General features: G+C 37.9%; 1 long non-coding RNA gene across 2 annotated transcripts in view; it reads left to right on the top strand.

The window, feature by feature from the left end:
• LOC116420302 overlaps positions 1–20,413 on the top strand; it is a 52,783-nt gene that overhangs the window by 13,513 nt on the left and 18,857 nt on the right. For both annotated transcript variants that reach the window (XR_004230598.1, XR_004230599.1), the window contains exons 3-4: positions 10,279–10,330; positions 17,673–17,752. This is a non-coding gene — a long non-coding RNA (uncharacterized LOC116420302). The remainder of the gene's footprint in view (positions 1–10,278; positions 10,331–17,672; positions 17,753–20,413) is intronic.

The raw sequence follows: 20,413 nt of genomic DNA, 5'->3' as shown, positions 1-20,413 counted from the left end.
TGGGTTCTTAAGTGAGCACTGGGCTGATGGGCTCAGGCTCTCTGCCTCTTGCTTCTCTATATTCTGCTCATTCTCTGGCTAATCTCCCCATTCAGTGACTTGAAAACAAATTGATGGAGGCCACTTCTGTTTTTGTGCCAACTTTTTAATCAAGGGTGCAGGAATGCAAATATTTTTGGCTCTGAGCACAGTGTAAAGGACCATGATATCCAGAGGTAAGCATATCAGTATCACTTTGCTATGGCCAGGCTTCCCATATAGAATAACAATGAAAATAATTCTTTGCTGGTCAGGTAGGGAATATTCTTCTAGCAGAGGGTAAATAACATGGTTCTGGCAAAATGCTATCAATTGCAGCATCTTCTGTGAATATTTCTCATTCCATCCTGCCATGTGCTCTTCTAATCCACCCCCACCCCCACCCCAAGATGTCTCCCACCTGTTCCCATGGAGACAGCATTGTTGCAGTGGTAGCAGCAAGCAAGTAAAGAAGTGGGCCTTCTTATAACAGTTTTTAGTTGCTGCAAAACTGCTCTGGGCAAATTTCATTCTAGAAATCAGTATAGTCATTAATTCAGAAGGGTAACTTGGAAGAAACAAAACTATACAATTTTATCACAACAATATTCTGATCCCCCTTCCCATGTATGCAGTTATATCTTGATTAGTTTGGGGAAAGCACACTATTAGGGGGAGTGATATACATTTTCATGAGATTGTCATAGGATCATAAGTGGAACATTGGATAGAGTGCTGAACTTAGAGTCAAGGATCAGCAGTGTGACCTTGGGTACTTTAATCCCTGAGTGCCTCAGTCTCCTCATCTGTACAATAAGAATAGTAATAGCATCCACCTTCTGGGGTTGTTGTAAAGATCAAATGGGAAAATATTAGTAGTAATAAAACTACTTTACAAATCTTGGAGGACTTGAAGCCATTATTATTTATCATTGTTATTGTTGTCATCTAGGGCTGAGAGGGACGTTAGACATTATTTCGTTCAATCTTTTATATGTAGGACTCTGAGACTTAGACTGGTTAAGTGAGTTGTTTTTGATCACAGCTAGTAAATGATAAAGGTGGTATTTAGACTTAGTTCTTATTGATTCTAAGGCCAATATTTCATAAAGTTATACTATCCTGCCTCTTATAAATCATCCCTGTATGAGCCATGCTAATCTTCTAGGAATGGAAGTGACCTTTGATACTTTTTTTTTTTTGAAAAATTTGATTATGCTTGTTTTTTTTAATAGCCTTTTATTTACAAGTTATATGTATAGGTAATTTTACAGCATTGACAATTGCCAAATCTCTTGTTCCAATTTTTCCCCTCCTTTCCCCCACCCCATCCCCCAGATGGCAGGATGACCAATAGATGTTAAATATATCAAAACATAAATTAGATACACAATAAGTATACATGACCAAACCATTATTTTGCTGTACAAAAAGAATTGGACTCTGAAATATTGTACAATTAGCCTGTGAAGGAAATCCAAAATGCTGGCAGGCAAAAATATAAGGAATAGGAATTCAATGTAATGGGACCTTTGATACTTGAGATTATAACAGAAGAGAGCAAGTTCTGGAAGATCTTACTGAACTAGGATGCTTTCAGTGTGGACCCAGGAATAAACTATTGTTTGAGGACTCACTAAAGCTATGTTTAGAAAGGTTAGTTGGACCGAAAGGGGATGTGGTTTTCAATCACATTTACCTTGCTAGCATGTGAAAAGTTGAATGGTAAATAGTTCAGTGTTTAGTACAGTGCCTAACAAATAGCAGATACTTAATCAACGTTTATTGACTTAATTGATTTTTCAGGGACTTCCATAAGAGCTGTTTTACATAAAAAAGCAACTGATTCCAGTGGGTTTCAGGACTTTGTGACAGAGTCACTTTATCATGAAGGGCTCATTCAGTCAACAAGTATTTTATTTAGCATCTTCTGTTAATATGAAGAAAAATTCAAGAATTCAATTTAACAAATACTTATTAAATTTTTGCTATGTGCTAAAATCTGTTAGATGTTGAGGATTCAAAATAAAAATGAGAAGTTTCTGCCTTCAAGGAGTTTGTAGAGATGGAAGAATGTACTGAATGTACAAGTAACTAAAAAGAAGTATCCACTAAGTAATGCACAATGATTTCTTTAAAATTTTTAATAAGTCTTTTATTTTCAAAACATGCAAAGATAGTTTTCAACATTCATCCTTGCAAAACATTGTGTTCCAAATTTTTCCTCCCCCTTTCTCCCCTACATCCCTTCCCTACACAGCAAGTAATACATTATATGTTAAACGTGCAATTCTTCTAAACATATTTCTACAATTATCATGCTGCACAAGAAAAGTACGATTGAAAAGGAAAAAAATGAGAAAGGAAAAAAAGCAAGAAAACAAGAAGAAAGGTGAAAATGCTATGTTGTGATCCACATTCAGTCCCCATAGTCCTCTTTCTGGATGAAGATGGCTCTCTCCATCACAAGTCTATTGGAATTGAAAGCACAATGATTTCAAGAGTGAGAGTGTGTGTTAATACTGGCAGGGTCAAGAAAGATGAAAATGGCTCAGAGTATTATTATTCAGGGCAGGTCTGTACATGCATAAAGCAAATGGCAACTAGTTGGTATAGTGTCTAGAGTGTTGGACTAGAGTTAGGTAGATCTGAGTTCAAATCCTACCCTCAGATCCCCATAAATTTTGTGATCCTGGACAAGCCAGTTTATCTCCTGTGTCTCATTTATCTCATCTGTAAAATGGAAATAATAGTATCATCTACCACCAAGAATAGCTGTGAAGATCGAATGAGATGATATTAGTAAAGCATTTTGCAAATATCTATAAATGCTAGTTATTGTTAATATAGTAGTTTACATTTATGGAGCAATTTAATGATTGTCATTTCTTTATGTATATTATCTCATTTCACCTTTATGATAACCCATCTTCCCCCATTTTACAGATGAGCTAATCGAGATCTAATGATATTAAATTACATAATTAATTTACATATTACATGTTAAATTACATATTAAGCTACATAGTTTGAAAATGTCACACCCAATGGATCCAAATCTAGGGTCTTTTTGTCCCACCACTTCATTCTGAATTAGTGTCTTGCCCTAATTTTCTTCTGTACTAATATAGTCTCCCATGATTGGTTACAAAATCCTTGAGCTCAGGAACATGTGTTCCATTCTGTATCTGCCTGGAGTCAGAAAGTGCCTGTACACGTGTCTAAAACCTTTATTTTCCAAATGGAGTAACTGAATCCTTGACTGATGCCCTAGAGGGAGAAAGCAGAAGAGAGGAGCTTGGTGCCCTCTGACTCAGAAGCAGTATGTTTGCCATCATCTCACTTGAACTCCATGCAGCATATGCTTAATCAATCTTTTTGGAAGGATGGATGATTTCCTGGTGATAAACTTTTCCTAATCCTACTTCTTTAACAAATGGATCTCCTTTTCAGGGAATATAGTCCTTGTTTTTCAGGCTTCCATAGTATTCAGTCATTTTTCAGTTATATCCAACTCTTTGTGACCCCATTTAGGCTTTTCCTGGCAAGGATATTGGAGTGGTTTGTCACTTTTTTTCTCCATTTTATATCTTCTTTTATATCATTTTATAGATAAGGAGACTGAGGCAAACAGCGGTAAGTGGCTTGTCCACTAAATAGTGGCTAAGGTCAGATTTGAACTCTGCTCTTTTTTTTATTCTGGGATCGGTTCTCTATTCACTGTCCCACTTAGTTGACCCTTCAGGCTTCCAAATAAGTATAAAGCTTGGGCAAAGGAACTTTCTCTACCAGTGTGACCTTGGAAAAGTCACTTAACTAATTCTTTGAACCATTTTCCTTAAATGTAAACTAAGGTGTTTGAATTAGTTGAGCTCTGAGGTTTCTTCCTGTACTTGAATGATGGCCTCGTGACCCTGACTGTATGCCTGGCTTCAGTTATCAGTCAGTAGGCTGGTTCAATCATATCTGCATGACACCCTTCTGCCTCAGCATGGACCTTTATGGAGTTGGGTCTCTGCTGGGGGTTAAATAGGAGACAATAGGGCTCTAAACAATATCCCAAAGTTCCCTTTTACAAAACTGGTATTAGGAAGGAAAAAGATTGCCTGCATCCTTTATTTTCCATGTTGTGGTAACAGAGGAATTCTGCTTTCACAAAGGGATCAGATTTGACAAAAAGTTGATATGAAAGGACTTAATAGCAGGATTTGACTGTTTTCATCTTCTGCTGGAATTGGACATCCATCCACCTTTTTCCATGCTCCTATTTCAGTACCTTTCCCAGACTCCAGGCTCAGAAATCAGATTCATTTATATCTGAAAGCTAGGTTATTAGCTGAGCCTTGGGAGATCCAAGCAGCTTTTGTTTTCTCCAAGTGTGGGTGAATGAATTAGCTGATGCATAATAGTTGTTTCTGTGCAGTTCCAAGAACTGTTTAAGCAAAAGGGCAGAGACACCTCCAGATCTGTCTGTAGGTGGGAGAAATCATCTGCATCCGGCTGAAAGCTTTGGGCTTTAGAACCTGAAGTGGGGGAGACCACTTTGGACCATTTTCTTAAAAGTGGGACACCTGCTTGACTTGTTTTTGGTTTTAGATAGAGCTGTCCCCATTCACAGCATCATAGATTTAGAATTCGAGGAGACCTTTAGAGACCATCTTAGTCATTTTATAGACGAGGAACTGAATAATAGGCAGTAAGTAGCAGACAACAGCTATGTGACCTTCACTCTCCTAACCCTCAATTTCCCCATTTATATAAAGAAGGATATTCTAGATTAACCATATAACATATTCTTCTCTGATATTCTTTCATTCTATGATTTGGAAGACTACACCTCTTTCTACATCAAATGGGGAAGACTGTACTCCTTGAATGAGGAAAGTATACAAATTTCTCCAAAGAACAATTGCCCTTTCCTTATTCTCTAACAAATTTATCTATGGCCAATTTGGGGCATTATAGATAAAGATAATCTCATAAATTTCTGAATATTTCTAACTGGATTTGTTTGAGCATCTCCAGACCATCCAAGAAATATATTTAAGCCCATGGGCAACTGTGTTGTAAGAGTAAGTATGATGATAATGATAATAATAATCATCAGTCAATAAACATTTGCTGAGTGCCTACTATGTGCTAGATACTGTGTTAAGTGCTAAGAATACAAAAAGAGGCAAAAGACATTCCCTGTCTTCAAGGAAGTTATAATTTAAGGACAGATAGCAATCGAACAAATAAGCTACTTGCAGAATAAATAAGCAATAAAGAGAAATGGCATTAGAATTAAGAGGAAAAGGCTTTTTATAGAAGATGGGATTTCAGATGGGACTTAAAGCAAGCTAGGGAAGGTAGTAGCTAGAGATGAGAAAGGAGAATGTTCCTGGCATAGGGGATAGGCAGAGCAAAATATCCAGAACCAAAATGGAGTGTCTTGTTTGTGGAATAGCAAGAAAAGTAGTGTCAGTGGATCAAAGACTATATCCTTAGATGTAAAGTGTAAGAAGACCTGAGAGATAGGAGGGGACTAGCTTAGGAAAGTCTTTGAATGCCAAATAAGAGCATTTTGCATTTGCTTCCAAAGACAATAAGAAGCCTTTCGAATTTGTTGAATTGGGGGGAGGGCATGGAGAGGTGATGCGATCAGACATGATCTCTTTCTTCCTTTCTTCCCTCTCTTCTCTCTCTTCTCTCTTTCCCCTTCTCTCCTAAGATTCATTGTTCCTACAACCCTTTACAATTAACAAAACATTCTTCGTGCTTCAATCCCATGAGGGAGATAGAACAAGTATTAGAATTTTCCTTGCCTATTGAGCTAAATTTCTTTTTTTTTTTGACTTTTTAAATAGCTTTTTATTTTCAAAATACATGCAGAGATAGTTTTCAACATTCACCGTTGCAAAATTTTGTGTTACAAACTTTTCTTCCTCCATGCCTACCATCCTTTCTCCTAGAAAGCAAGTAATCCAATATATGTTAAAACATGTGCAATTTTTCTATACATATTTCCACATTTATTATGCTGAAGAAAAATCAGATCAAAAAGGAAAAAAAAAGAGAGCAAACAACAAAAGGTTAGAATACTATGTTGTGATCCACATTTAGTACCCACAATACTCTCTCTAGGTGCAGATTGCTCTCTCCATCAAAAGTCTATTTGAATTGGCCTGAATCACTGCATTGCTGAAAAGGGCCATGTCCATCAGAATTGATCATCACACAATCTTGTTGTTGCTGTGTATGGTGTTCTCTTAGTTCCACTCACTTCACTTAGCCTCAATTCATGTTAAGTCTCTCCAGGTCTCTCTGAAATCATTCTGCTGATCATTTCTTATAGAACAAAAATGTCCCATTACATTCATATCCCATAACTTATTCACCCATTCCCTAATTGACAGACATCCACTGAGCTTAATTACTAATCCTAACATTTGAGATGTGTTGTGATTTAACTTCATCCCATTTTTCCAACCTCACTAAGTCCTTCACATTCTTAATGTTCTATCCAAACTATTCTACTCTTCATCCTTTGTTCTCATCCTGCACTCTCTCTTCTCTATGTCTTTACTCACACCTCATGCCCCCATTCCTAGAATCATGAAGAGTAGAAAGAACATTGGATTTAATAAGGAACATGCATTCAAATTTTGTGTGTATCATGCGTAAGTGAACACATGCAAAAAGTAGGAACAGGGTCTTATGTGGGAAGAAATCTTGTAGAAGAAAAACAGAGGTCCCAATACCGTGGCCTGGGTGAGCTGAGACCTCTGGACACCAAGAGGCCTCTGTGGGTGAGGTTGCAGCAGAGAGACTGGGGAGAACAAATGTGTGTGGGAATGCATTGGGATGGAGATGGGGGAGCTCAGCTGGAGTGCAATTGAGGTGGAGTTGGCAAGGAAGTAAGCCACCTGGTAGTGTTCCTATCTTAACCAATTATTGTTGCTTAGTAGGTGTTAAGCTTAGTTGTTTCATTCCTTCTGGTGAAGAATTGAAAGTGCTTTCAGAACACTATAAATTTCAATGCTCTGGGTACTGAAATTATTGCTCTGGGGCAAAAACCTCACCACCCCACCTTAGGCTGTGGCTGTGGAAGAAAGAGACTCAGAGAGGTTGAGTCTTTCTCAGGATTCTACAATTATTAAGTAGAAGTGAGATTCAAATCCAGGTGAAGTGAGTGGTTTTCCCATTACACTTTGTCCTAGCAGCTATATCTTTTGTGAAGCTAAAGCACTGGGAATGTTCAGGAATGTATAGAACTTTAGTGCTAATGCAGATAGATCTAAACCTGTGCTTCTGCATCCAAAAGTCCATTTTGAATGATGAAATAATGATGAACTATTTGAAGATTATTTGACTCAAGCCTGCAATACATAATATGAATCTATCAATTTTAAACCCTTTTCTATCCTTCTGGTGATTTCAGTCATTAATACACAAAGCTGGAAAGTTTATCTGGATTATTATCCTCAACACTATAATCATCATTATTGTCATTTTAATAAGAAAGCATTCATTAAGCTCTTGATTACACATGATGCAGGTCATTTTCCAAAATAAATATATTTTATTTTTATGAAAGCACGTCCTTTATAAATGTCAGCTGATAGACTCAGAAAATTTGCTAAAATAAAGCTATCTTGTAGAATCCTCTAAATTATAGATTTTTAAATTTGGGAATGAATTTAGTCCAGGGTTTTCTTTTGTAAGCATCCCTGATGTGTGGTTCCTGACATGGCAAGATCAGAAATGGAAAAGTGAACGGGATGTCAGAGATCTTTTAGTCCATCTTCATCTTACAGATAAGTAAACTGAGATACAGAGAGCTGAAAAGACTTCCCCAATGTCACATTCACAGTAAGGTCACACGGGCCTCTGCTTGAACGTTTTTGATGATGAGGAAGCATATTTCTTTTTTGGATATTTCTAAATGGAAGTTCTTGCTTATATTAAGCTGAAATCTGTCTTCTTATAACATTTCTAATTCTACTCTCCGGAACTCCACAAGAATAAGTGTAATTTTCTTCCAGATGGCAACTCTTCAAATGTATGAAGGCAACTCTCCTGTTTCACTTTATCCTCTCTTCTTCAGGCAGGATGGTGTAGTGGATAGTGTCCCAGCCTTGAAGCTAAAAAGACCTGAGTTTAAGGTTGGCCTGTAGCACAGACTGGCTAAGTGAGCCTAGCTGAGGATGTCCCTTAATCTCTAAATATTTAATGCCCAGTAGTGCCAAAGTTGAATGGAAACAGAGGGCACTATTGACATAGAAAATGACATATTAACATTATCTGTGCCTTATTGTATTTTTTTTATTCTGTTGAATACTTCCTGATTATATTTTAATCTGGTAAGGGGCCATTAGGGAATATTGAGTTTATGATACCTCTGTTCTACACAGTCTTTAAGTTGCAGAGAAGGTATAGAAAAAATTGGTAGAGAGAGTTTCTTCCAGGAGTTCCCTAGTCAAATGCAATCACAGGTCCAGTCCCTATCCCTGAATCTCAAGCTAACTTTCTCCAGCTCCTTGCTCTTATGGCATAGTTTCCCCATCCCTACCTATTCTATTCACCCTGCTATGGACATTATTAGACTCTTCATCTCATCTTTTGCTTGTTTAAATTCTTAAACCCTCAACTGAACGTCATCTCTCTTTCTTCAAATTTTCCTTCAGCATTCTGTCTGGTTCTTTCTTTTGCCTCTAAAAAATTCTGACTTCATAACTTATAACTTTCCATCTGCTCTGTAACTGCATTTTTCTGTATGTGTCCTCTTAGAGGCGCAATTTGGAGTCAAAAGTCCTGACTTTACTTCCCTAACTGTGCAATCTTGGATAAATCAATTAATCTCGTTTCCTTAGCTGCAAAGTGAGGGGGATTGTATTAATTATCACAAAGGTCCCTTCAAACCTCAAATTTGTCTTTCTGGGATAGAGGGTGAACTCCCTGATTAAAACTAAGTAGATGTAAGAAAAAAAGATAGCAATTTCATTATTGAGTATCCTATTTGTGAGTGTATTTTTTTTTTTAAATGTCAGCTCTCTAGGGGAAAGTTTTTCATTTTAAAAACAGACATCATAAGAAACACATGGTTTTTTTCATGAATGGAACTTGTTATTATCACAATGAAATTTTAACATATTACATGCTGCTAACAGATTGATAAGAATATTTTAATGCTCAGCTCTGATGATGTCAGGTCCTTACTCAAAAACCTTCATCTGTTTCCAATTAATTTTCAACTAAAGTCCAAATTACTTTTCCTGGAATTCAAGTTGCTCCATGATTTGCTGCCAGCTTACTTTTCCAATCTGATCTCCATCATTCTCTTTTATAAACTACATGCACACTCACTCACATACACATACATGCATTTGTTCAGTTATTCAGTCATATTTGATTCTTTATGACCTCATGAACCATAGCACAATAAGCTCTTGCATCCTACATGGTCTCTCCAAGTCTGTCCAAATTCATGTTTATTATTTCCATGACACTATTCATCCATCTCATCTTCTGCCAATATCTTTTCCTTTTGTCTTTAATCTTTCCCAACTTCAGGCTTTTCCCCAGCCAATGATTTCCATCTTCTCATCATTTGGCTAAATTATTTAAGCTTCAGCTTCAGTATTTGACCTTCCCACTGGAAGTTAACCCTGAATTAATTTCTTTAAGTATTGACTGATTTGATCTCCTTGCTGTCCAAGGGACACTCAAAAATCACACACACACACACACACACACACACACACACACCATTATTCTATTGTGATGGATTTTTATCTGTTAGTTTGAGTGAATAAATGAATGACAAATGAATATTGTTTATTAAGTACTTAGCGGGAAGAATGAACCTACTGTGCTAAATGCTGAAGATAAAAATGCAAGAAAGGGAGACAAAACCTCTCACTTGAGGAGCTTACATTCGAGTGGAAAGAGATAGTTTGGTTATGTCCAGGAAGAAATGTGAAGGTCTGGTTCTAGGCAAGATGTTGTTGTTTGCCTTTCATTCTGGAAGAGGACCATGACATAAGAGAATTGCATTTAAGTGGGGGTAGGCTGTGGAAAGTCATCAGCCTCTCTTTCTTCTCAAGAATCATTAGAGTCCAGTGGACAGATATAGATCAGGATGACTGAAAGTGGCCCTGGATGCAGTGGGAGACCTTGACCTTTTAAAGCTAAGGATGTTAACAGGTCTTGGTTTGACAGAAACAACACCCATTTAATGATTAAGGTAATTATTGTTTGTCTTTTGCTCTTGAATAGGGCCAAATCATCAGGGAAATGATGCCTGACATGCAACTCCAGGCAAGATAAGGTAAATTCATTTATCAGAGTCCATCCAGGGTGATTCCAGGGGCAGAGTTCAAGGTTCTATAAGAAAGGAATAAGAATGATGAGGAAGAAGACCAGAGTACAAAAAGCATAGTTTGAAAAAAAAACTGAGAAATTAATGTCAAATTCTGCTTTCTCCATGAATATTGGTCTGTGAAAATATGGGAAAACCTTAAAGACTTGTTTTCAAATCCTAGCTCAGATACTTACTATCTATATGAATCTGAACAACTCACTTGATCTCACTGGCCTCAGTTTCCCCTGACATAAAATAAGAGAATTAAATAGGTGATCTCCAGGTAACATTCAAATCTATGATCATTTATGCCTCTGCTCTCAATGACCATCACAGGTTGGTTCTAAGAAAGCCTTTTAAATAAAACGACATTGTAGGAAGAACTCATTTCCATAGTAACCATGTTGTACATGACAGATATTCCTGGGTGACCAAAATTCAGACTGGAAATGCTTGAAATGTATTTTTACTGAAAATTGAAAATTGTAAAATGTTTGTAACAGTATTATAAATCCCTGCTCTCACACAATCTACTTTTTCCTGCTACCCTAGCGAACCTAGGAGACTCTTATTTGGCTGGTAGATCCTCATAGTCCTGGGTGTCCTGTATTCCCACAGTGCCCTTTATGTCCATGACAAGCTTGAGGGAAGGACCTCCACTGGCACCATATGGGGTCTTCCTCAACCTCTTCATGTCTCCACATCTCATGAGTTCTGCTCTCTTTACTTCTGGAGACCCAGAATCAAAGATGCCCTCACCAAGCTTTGCCTTGGGCAGCTAAATGGCACCACAGTGCATAGAGTTGGGGCCCTGGAGCCAGAAAGACCTATCGTCCTGAATTCAGTCTGGCCTTAGACACTTACTCCTCATCTCTAAATGAGGTGGAGAAGGAAATGGTAAACCCCTCTAGTGTCTTTGCCAAGAAAATTCCAATGAAAAAATTTCCAATAACAAAACAACACATTTGCCTTTCCCCTAACCTTTAACCCCAAGTAATCAAAGGAATTAAAGCTAGAAGGAACCTAGACCAAAAAAAACCTTAATTGAAAAGATAAGTGAGGTCTAGAGGGACAAAACTTTAGCTTTAGATTCTGTAAATTGGGACCAGTATTTGAACCTACACCAATAAGATCATCACTCTAGTGCTGGAAGCTACCTCAGAGACCATGTAACTCAAAGGTTCCTAACTTTTTTTTGGCATACAGCTAGCAAGTCTGAGATTAGATTTGAACTCAAGTCCTCCTGACCTCCTTTCTAGTACTCTATATATTGAGCCACCTTTTTAACTTTTTTTTTTGAATCAGTCCATTCTCAAAACTATGATTTTTAAGTGTTTGAAGGAAATATTTAATTTCAATTAGACTTTTGTAAAAATAATGATGCAATTTTTATCCCATTTAAACCTCTCATTTTACAGAGTGGAAAACTAAAACTCAGTCTTAGATTCATTCAGTTAGGAAGTATCAACCGGGATTGGAACTCATTCTCTGACTTGAGAAATAATGCTCTTTCCACTATGTCACACTGCCTTGGAGAAGGAAAAGTTGGTAGTGACTTGTAATAGTTGGCTAAAATTTCTATCTATTTGAGGCAGAAACCAATGAGAATGGGACTTGTAAGGATCTATTGCAAGGATGAGGGGATATAGGATAGGAAGAGAGAACAATTCTTCTGATTTGTTAGGACCAGCCCCAATCTTGTTAATTCAATTAAACAAACATTTACTAAGACTCAAGTATATATAAGACCCCACTCTAAGTAGTAGGGATATAGAAGAGGAAATGAGCCTTTCTGTACAGTTAAGGAATTTACATTCTATTGGCAAGACTGCAACAGGTACTTGTTTGTCCTTCATTCTTGGATTTAAGTAAGAGATAATTCTAGGAGGAAGAAACCAACTATGGGGTGAGGGAAGTTATCAAGAAAAATTCCCCATATGAAATAACAACTGAACTGAGCTTGAAGGAAGCTAGAGATTCTTAAGATGAAGGGGAGAGTATATATGAGGTAGCTGGGTGATACCATAGAGCACAGAGATGTTGGGCCTGGAGTTAGGAAGACAACTTCCAGAGTTCGAAACTGCCTCAGACACTGATTAGTTCTGTGATTCTGGGAAGTCATTTGTCTGCCTCAGGTTCCTCATCTGTAAAATGAGCTGGAGAAGGAAATATCTGTCAAGAAAATTACAAATAGGGTCATGAAGAGTTAGACACAATTGAAATGACATAACAACAATAACAATAAAAGGCATAGGCACGCTATAGCTCAAGTAAAAGTGTGGTGATGGGAAATAAAATATTAAGTTTAGATAATAGCTAGTAGATCAATTTGAGTAGACTATAGAGTGTCTAAAGGGAAGTATTAGGGATAATTTGAAATAAATCTGAAAAAACTAGATTATGAAGAACTTTACATATTGAGCTGAAGAGTATATATTTTATTCTAGGGTGCCTCTAAGAATTCTTGATCAGGGAAGGTCAGTCCAATGTCTTTGGAATATTAATTTGGCAGTAATTTGAAAGATGCGTTAAGTGAGAATAGATTGACACCATAGGGTGCAATAACAGAGGGAAGAAAGGTCTAAACTAGAAAGAGCTGAGTCCTATTCCACCATTCATCTGAGTGGAGAATAGACAGAAGTGAGAGATGTTGAAGCAGTAGAGGAGACCTGGCAATTGAGTGGCTTGTAAGAAAAGGGACCATTCAAGGATGACTGAGATTTTTAACCTGGTTAAATGGAAGAATAATACTCTCAGTCAAAAAAAGAGGAAAGTTGGAGATGGGGGTCAGTCTAAGGGGGAATATAACTTCATTTTGGATAGATTTAGTTTGAGATGATGATGGCAATTCAGAAAGTTATATACAGCATATAGTTACTATTGGACTACAGTTCAGGAGAGAGATTAGTGCTGACTTTGTAAAATTGAAGGTTTAGAAATGGAAGGGAACTGAGAGGCCAACTCCCTCTTTTTATAAATAAGGAAACTGAGGCATACAGAAGTTAAGTGATGCTCAGTATTACATAGCTAGAAAGTATCTGTGATGAAATTCAAACACTGATCTTTCTGACTCCAAGTTGAGTGCTGAGAATCATCTCTTTAGAGATAATAATGAAATTCATGTAAAATGCTGAGATTAGCAAGAGAACATAGAAAGAAGTAGGCATTGGGGAAATTCTTAGGAGATGGTTGCCAGGAGAGAGATGATGACCCTGTAAGACACAACTTTCCCAAAGATAGGAGGAGAAGTGAGGGAGAGATGTGTGTGTATTAAGAACAAAGGAAGATAGATTACAGGGGGTTGAGAAGTGAGTGGGAAGTGAGGAAAGGGAAGCATGGAATGTTTGCTCTATTGTCTAGAGTTTGGCTATGGAGGGATGGGAATTGGAACTGTGAATTTCTTTGGTATGCCAGGTGAGAAAGATGAGAAATTTGTAGTCTTAGAGAACTACCTAGAATGCTAAAAAGCAAAATAACTTACTTAAGAGTCACACAACAAGAATGTGAGGGAGATTCAAACCCACAGCTTTGAGGCCAGCTTGCTCTACTATGTCAAGTTTCCTTTCTGGCTGCTTGGAGAAGGTGACAAGGTCAAGTGAAAAATTTTTAAGAATGGATAAGCCCTGGGCATGTTAGTAGGCTATAGAGAAAGAGTCATTGTGAGAGACAGACAGAAAGAGAAAGAGAGAGAGAGACAAAGACAGAGACACACATACACAGAGAGACAGAGACTGAGAGACACACAGAGAGAGACAGAGAGACAAAGACAGAGAAACAGAGAGAAAGACAGAGAAAGACAAAGAAACAGAATGACAGAGACATAGAGACACAGAGACAGAGACAGCATGATAGAATGAGAGAGTGAGCAAAAGTGAGAGTAAAAGAGAAAGGGATAGCAAGAGACAGAGACAGAAACGGGAAGAGAGAGAGAGAGACAGAGAGAGAGAAAAACAGAGAGAGAGAGAGAAAAAGAGAGAGAGAGAGAGAGAGAGAGAGAGAGAGAGAGAGAGACAAAGACACACACACACACACACACAGAGAGAGAGAGAGAGAGAGAGAGAGAGAGAGAGAGAGAGAGAGAGAGAGAGAAAGAGAGAGAGAGAGAGAGAGAGTTCATAAGGAGCTCATACAGGGATAGGGTCAAGGAATAAGAAGAGAGATTGACAAAAAGAGCTACTTCTTCCTCAGATAATAAAGTAAAGGAGAAAAGAATGGTTCACAATGAAGAAGGGTAATGGCTGTACATGTATAACTCATATCAGATTGTTTGCTGTCTCGGGACTGGGGAGGTAAGAAAGGAAGGGGGAAAATTTGGAACCCAAAATCTTACAAAAATTAAAGTTGAAAACTAGATTTACATATAATTGGAAAAAAATACTACTGAGACAATAAAATGGGTTTTGAGGTGTGGAGTAGGAGGAGCAGAGGGAGCTTACAGAATGACCTCTATTTTCCCCATAAAGTAGGAGGGTGTCATCTGTTGAGAAGGAGTGGGAAAGGAAAGGAACTTTCTCTGCAATGAGGAGAGAAAAGATTTGGAATCGCTCTTGAGGGGAATATGATATCAAGTCAATTAGGGAAGAATATAAGAATTGTCATGCAGCAGGGAATGTGATTAGATAATGTAAATTGTAATGGGCCCTGGAAGTATAGTTGAGTTATTTTCTCTCAAGGTATTCTGTAGCATTTGATTAGGAGTGGAGAGAGCAGAGAGCCCTTGGTATTTGTTTGACACTAGCTCTCCCTCTTGACATGGTTGTAAGTCCAGTGGCTACTTGCGATCTTGACAGCACTGCTGGCTGGCCTTAAAGCTTTTACCTGCTCTGTTTCCAATGTGGGTTGGTTCAGCCTTCCTCAAGCAGTTTGGTGGTCCCCCTGCTACTGGAAACATACTGGTGTTGGATTTAGTATAAATGCCTGCTTGCCTTTACTTCTATTATAACCGGGAACTCAAGCAATCTACCAACTCAACCCAAGTTCCACCATGTTCAGCAGGGAGAGTGATAGGACAAGGGAGCAAAATAATTCAAGGGTAGAAAATAATGAAGAAATGACCTGATCAGTCATAAGGTCAAGAAAGGAAGAAAAATTATTTTTGAGCAAATTCATGCACTTGGACTTCAGAGTGGGACAGAAGGACTAGACGTCACAGTGAGGTTGAAGAATAGGTTTAGGAGGATTAGGCAGAAGGAAAATAAAAACAGCAATAATAATGGCTAATATAGCTTTAAAAAAAGATTTTTAAAGTGTTTTGCCAAGATTATTTTATTTTGTCCTTGCTATAACCCTGTGAAGCAATTGTTAGTTTTATTCCTATTTTACAGATTAAGTAAGGAAAGAAACAAGCAATTAAGCGATTAGCACAGAAACTGGGCTAAGTGCTTTACAAATATTGTCACATTTGGTCCTTAAAACATTGTGTGATAAGTGCTATTATTATTACCACTTACTGATGAGGAGACTGAGGCAGATAGGGGTTAAGTGATTCCATCTACTTTACCACCAAGCTCCAGCTTGAGGTTAAATGACTTATCCAGAATCATTTAGCTAAGTAAATGTGTGAGTTGCATTAGATCTCAGGTTTTCCTAAATCCAAGTGCAAGCTGCCTTTGGAGAAAATGAAGGACAGGAGATTATGATAAGAGAGAGGAATTTCAGAGTTTAATACTATTAGGGTTAATAGTGAGATCTAAGATGTGATCATCCCAATTAGAGTGAAAATATAAGTTATAGGGACTGAAGAGGTTAGAGGAGAAATCAGTGTGCATATTGAAATCCTTAAAGGCCTCTTACTGAGAAATTTTAAGGAAGTAGGGAGAATCACACAAAGGCTGGTAGATGACTGAAAGGAGTATCTGAAATGAATGGTATAGTCAGGGAGAGTGCACCTTAGAGGTAAAGAAATTTCCTAGTGATTGTGCAAAGTCTAGAAGTAGCAACAAAAAGCAAGGTGCATGTTTGTTCTTCCTCCTTGCCCTGAGTATAGAGAGGTACAAGAAAAGGCACATTCAGTATTGGAGCACAGGCAGGGTTACAATACCTTCGGCAGGGAGCCAGATTTCTTTGTATAATTAATGATAAAAAGAGTATGAGGTGCAGAGAAGTAGGATGGATGGAAATTTGTTAATAAAAGGGAAGGAGATCCAGAAGGTGCGGTGAAATTGAATGATATTGGAGAATGAGGACTGGGAGGGCTAAGATAGGTTGGGGATGATTGTGTAGGGAGAAATAGCAGAGGGAAGAAATTTTTGCTTTAGAAGCATCTATTCTGAATCATAGCGATGAAGGAACAAGAAGTGGGAGTTTGCTAAGCATATGATGGGCAAAGAACCAGTCAGTTGGGGAGCCTCCAGCTCTCGTGATGAATAAGCAAAGCTTTGGTGCATTAGTCGTTACCAGTTACTATAACTTGCTATTCCAAATGCTAGAGAGCTCAGGGTGTAGGTGGCAAGTAAAGAAGGCAAGTTCTGTCCAGGTGTCATATCATAGCTATGGCTTAGATGGACTGAACTCATTCTCAATGCCAGCCCTGTAGGTGCATCCCAAGATGTCAGGCGATAAGGACAATCCAGAAAGTAACCTGAACATGTCTCAAATGCTTGATTTCCAATCTGAGTCTCTCAAAGTGCAGGTCCTTTGGTACCTTTGTGGCCCCAAAGTTTGAGATCTCTAGTGTATCTATTCAGATTTGGGACCCTTTGATTTTATTCCTTCTACTGCCTTTAGCTCCTGGATACTTGTGATTCTCTGGTGGATGACAGCATATTGGTAACTTATTTTAATTGGCCTTTGTATTTAAGATGCTCAATATGTTTTTCAGAAATGGAGGTTGAGATCCTGAGCCAGGACTTCTTTATCATGCATAAATGACATTATTGCAAGATGTTTGTTTGGGTAAGCTATATGGCATACTGAGTGATGCTTGTCTCTGCTAGGGAATATGAGGCTGTGCAATTCACACCTACTTTTGGAATTCAAGTGAATGATTTTATTCTGACAGGCAGGAATGACAATAATAGACTAAGGCATCTTATGTTCAGATAAGACACAGGGACAATCAGCTCTCAATTCATTTCTTTAGATATAGATTTATCTGCTCAAATTTGGTTTGTAAACTGATAATCCCAAATCACTTACCTTTCCTAGTATCTAGTTTCCGCATCTATAAATTGAAGTGATTGTAATAGATGACTTCTGGGGTCCTTCTCAATTCTATTTTTAGCTCCTAAGCATTGACTCATTTTGCCCCCATATGGGGTTTCCCTTGGGAACATCAAAATTTAAATTGCTTTTTCTCCTCTCTCTTCAGCAGGAAGTTTAAAGGATCATAGATCATAGATGGAAGAAGACTATTACATAGTCCAACCTCCTCATTTTGAAGATTAGAAGGTGAGATTCAAAGAGGACAAATGACTTGGCTAAGATCAAACAAGGAGTACATGTCAGTGGTGAGATTTGAAACCAGATTCTTTGAGTGGAGAGTTGGCAATTTTCCTGTGACTCTGCCCTTTGATATCAACTTATTGATCTTGATTGCTGCTGACTCTCCATGGCCTTAAAACTTCAGAAGGGAATCTCAGAGGCTATCAGATCCAATTCTTTCCTGTTACTGATAAGGAAATTGAGTAGGAGAAAGGTCAAATGACTTAGCTAGTAAGTATCTCAGGTGGTATTTCTCCAATCCATCCTTCCTTCCTTCCTTCCTCCCTCCCTCCCTCCCTCCCTCCCTCCCTCCCTCCCTCCCTCCCTCCCTCCCTTCCTTCCTTCCTTCCTTCCTTCCTTCCTTCCTTCCTTCCTTCCTTCCTTCCTTCCTTCCTTCCTTCCTTCTTTCCTTCTTTCCTTCTTTCTTGATTCCAGGGCCAATGTTTTATCCATTGTACCACCTACCTGCCCCTCAGGTGGCATTTGAATTCAGGTCTTCCTTATTTTTCACTACATTGAAGAGTGTCATCATCAATGTGATGTTAATGTTAGAACATTGGGTTATATCAAGGTATCCAAAAAAGAGGAAAAATAAAATCCACCCCTGGTCAAAGAGTTCATACTCTGTTATGGAAATATAGGGTAGAAAAGGGGCTTATGAGATTCTTCTATAGTCATCTAGTATTAATTAGAGTGGGACTGATCTCAGTCGTGTGTTAGTTCAGATTTAATGTTACAATGAATGAAGCACTTGTAGGTCATTGAACCATTAACAAATGTTTATTTGTTTATTCAGTCCTAATACAACAAGGACATGCAGGAAAGCTCCAGTGGCACTTAGCTTCAGTAAACCATGGCTCCTCTTGTCTTCATATAGAAAGAGGTGGGCTCAGCATCAAAGAGCATAGTTACTCATAACATCTTCTGCATCCATAAAGTCTGAAGAGAACAGATCTCCTATGGATGTGATTTATTATGCCCCTAGTTGACCCAAGAAAACATCAACAGAATCAGGTGCCACCTTCTGCTGCAGCAAGGGAGTTAGAGATTGAGTCCTGTCTCCCTGCCTCTCCATCAGCCAATCAAATCTAAGATTTATTTCTTTTTAGGAAAAATTTCATCTAATCCATATTGGGGTGACAGAAGTTTGGTCCTGTTACATACAGTTAGTCATACATGACACAGAACAGGACTAGGTGATTTTCCTTCCAGTTCTAAATTGGTGATTCTATTATATATGTATACTTACACATATAAAATATAGTTATACACATTTATGAAGATATTTTTTGGATTTGCATGAATATTCCATACTTGGAGTTGAAGTTAACTAAAGTTCCATTTGTAAGAGATGCAGTTCAGATGCCAGCAGCAACCTGAAGAGGGAGGAGGAATTACCAGATGGAAGACAGACTCTATTTCCTTCAGGGATTTATGCCTTTAGCATCCAAACCACTTCTGTAGTTTGAATCCTATTCTTCAGCTGTGACACTGGGATGGGTGGGATGTGCTGAGCTTAGTTCTAGAAGCTGTCTGGAAGTGATGATGGATTTCCAGAAACAGATACTATTTTAATGCCTCAGCTTTATATCTCTCCTGGGAGATCTTTTTCATATGCCAGATGGAACAATGTCAAGGGATTCCCTCCTGCTCTGCCCTCTCCCCAACTTTAACTAGTTTCTTTTTGTTTCTTCATGATCAACTTTGCTATCATGAACATGATTTGGGGATCTTTGATAATTGTAAGATTTTCATTGGCACTATGACTGGACTCTTAAGAGTGTAAGTTTTTCTACTGTAGTAATAAAAACCCCACAGTTAAGAGATGTTAATGAAGAAATAAAATACCCCAAGTTAAGGCTCTTCGAGTTCAATTGATTACTATGTATTTCTACGTGTTCTCAATTTTAAGTTCTTCAGAATGAAAGGAGAATGATCCTTATTGTTTTGTATGTAACAGTACCAAGGCTCAAGACAATTTATTTGTGGCAGGTTTTCTTTAAGGATTAAGACATGTGGGTGGAGAAGTGTTAGAAACTAGATAGGCAACTTTTATTACCTGGAAAATACTCCAAAAGTTGGTAAATGAATGCTCATATGCTAAGTGAAGTGAATGGAGAAAACATTGTATACAGTAACAAGAAAATTATGTAATGATCAACTGTGATCAACTTGGATCTTTTTGACAATGAGGTGATTCAGGTTAATTCCAATAGATATGTGATGGAGAGAACCATATGCATTCAGAGAGAGGGACTATGGGGACTGAATGTGAATCACAACATAGTATTTTCATCTTTTTTGTTGTTCTTTGCTTGCTTTTCTTTTCTTTCTCATCTTTTTTCTTTTTGATCTGTTTTTTTCTTGTGCATCATGATAAATGTGGAAATATCTTTAGAAGAACTGCACATGTTTAACCTACAGGCTAAAGCAAGGATTACTTGTTGCCTAGGAGAGAGTGGCAGGGAGTGGAGGAAGGAAGGAACCTAAGATTTTGCAAGAGTGAAAGATGAAAACTATATTTGCATGTATGTTGAAAATATAAAGCTATTATCAAAATAAAAAAAATAAAGGAAAAAAATAACAATCCAATTCTCCAAAGGGGAAATAAACTAGGTTTATCTTTGT

Source organism: Sarcophilus harrisii, chromosome 1, assembly GCF_902635505.1.
Source record: "Sarcophilus harrisii chromosome 1, mSarHar1.11, whole genome shotgun sequence".
Classification (NCBI taxonomy): Eukaryota; Metazoa; Chordata; class Mammalia; order Dasyuromorphia; family Dasyuridae; genus Sarcophilus; species Sarcophilus harrisii.
This window is presented reverse-complemented; position numbering and strand designations above follow the sequence as displayed.